We start from the raw sequence: 1,814 nt of genomic DNA, 5'->3' as shown, positions 1-1,814 counted from the left end.
GAGCTTTTGTGAACGCGGCACTGAACCTCCGGGTTCCATAGGCCATAGAGTTAGTTAGTTTTTTAGTTACGTAGTAATTGAAAAGTAAATTCTTGGTGAATGTGGTAGATCATTTGGTTAGCAATCGTCATCTATTATCATTTCATGATATATCTTAGTTTGCTGGTGTGAAGTTAGGTTACGATTGCTTATTAGGAGGTCTGCAAAACTTGTCTAGAATTTACTTTTTGATTGCTTCGATTTATGGGATTATTTTTGGGAACTGATCTCTGAACTGTTCCGAGGAATCGGTTCAGGTGAATCGGTTCCAATGAATGTTCGGCATAAAGTGCACTCTTACCGATAAGTGTTTTATGCCATACACTATCGTCGTTTATGTGTATAACCACCATCATTGACGCGGCTGTTCCCCACGGACGCACCCTCTCGCTACTACTCGGGCCCCCTTCCCTTACTCGGTTAGATAGGACTCGTGCTCGCAGAGCACAAATTGGTTAGTGTCTTGCACAGTAGTTCTTATTGCTTACATACACCGAAGTCCTCCTAAAGTGAATATGCACAGATGAGTGCAAGTCCACACCCTCATCGACGGCTAAGGAGCCGGTACTTGAGTCAAGAGTCACTACCAAGTGATTTGGATGAGAAACTAAATAATAGCATCTCCAAATTCATGCTGGCAAGTTTCTAAAACACAGATCCACCTTCTCATTCAGCTGTAATAAAGACAGAAAACAACGTGCCCTGTTGACTCTAACCCGCCTTCACTCGCTAACGCTCGCTCGGCAATACTATGTGAATTAAATATTAAACTTTGGTATAGAAAGGAACCAACTTATCTACATTGAGGGACCTGTATTCTAGAACCTTCCCATTTAGGCTTCATTTGCATGAAACCTTAAGTTCGTACACGACCCGTACCTTTCGATACAGATTGTAAAATTTTACGAAATTGCAAAATGTGGTGTAATTGAACAGTAGGTATTACTTTTGGGGTGAACACGAGAAATTACACTCAATTAATTTCAACAAACTGGGCCCAAACTTCTCTAATCCGACTATACCCTACCCTACGCTACTCTACTATACTGTTTTAAAGTGGTTTTACTTATGCATGCGCAACTGGAACGTCTATAGTAAACTTTACTTTTTTAAAAACATTTTTCGCCAAAGGTACCCTTAAACTTAACCTACAAGCAAAAATGCAATAACTAAGGGCTGAGTTAGCATTAATGCTCTCAACTGCAATAATCGGTTAATTTTGAAACGCTCATCGCTACATTAATGAATCAGAAATTATTTAAAGTAAACAATATTATCGTTAAACGTTATACCATATAATTGTATCAACATTAAAATTAGTTTCATCTAAAATTATCTACGTACCGAAATATTTTCGCAATTAATCCAACACTATCAGAATTCCAGAAAATAGTTATTTTCCTCAGCACCGTCGCAAGGTATAGAGGCACCGTCGAAACTCATTACAATTGTTGCCAAGTAATAAAAGAAAATTTCAACGTTGCCAATCAAAGGATAGAAATATCAGTAGAAATCTCTCGAAAATTTCAGTAGGTATCTTAAAAAATAATGAAATGTTGAATAACGAATCTGTAAGGATCACTAATAATGAATGTGTAATTCCTGAGCTATTTAATTAAATTCCTGAGTTATTTGAATTCACTGCTAACTGAAAACCATACACCCCTATTGTTAGTGAATAATTAAGATTTTGTGATAAAATGTTTAAATAATATAAAGAGATTTCCTTATTTTCTTCTGTTAATCTTGCTATACCTCTCTACTAGTGTTTTTTA

The sequence above is a fragment of the Thermobia domestica genome, chromosome 11 (genome assembly GCF_964235325.1).
Source record: "Thermobia domestica chromosome 11, izTheDome1.hap1.1, whole genome shotgun sequence".
Lineage (NCBI taxonomy): Eukaryota > Metazoa > Arthropoda > Insecta > Zygentoma > Lepismatidae > Thermobia > Thermobia domestica.
This window is presented reverse-complemented; position numbering follows the sequence as displayed.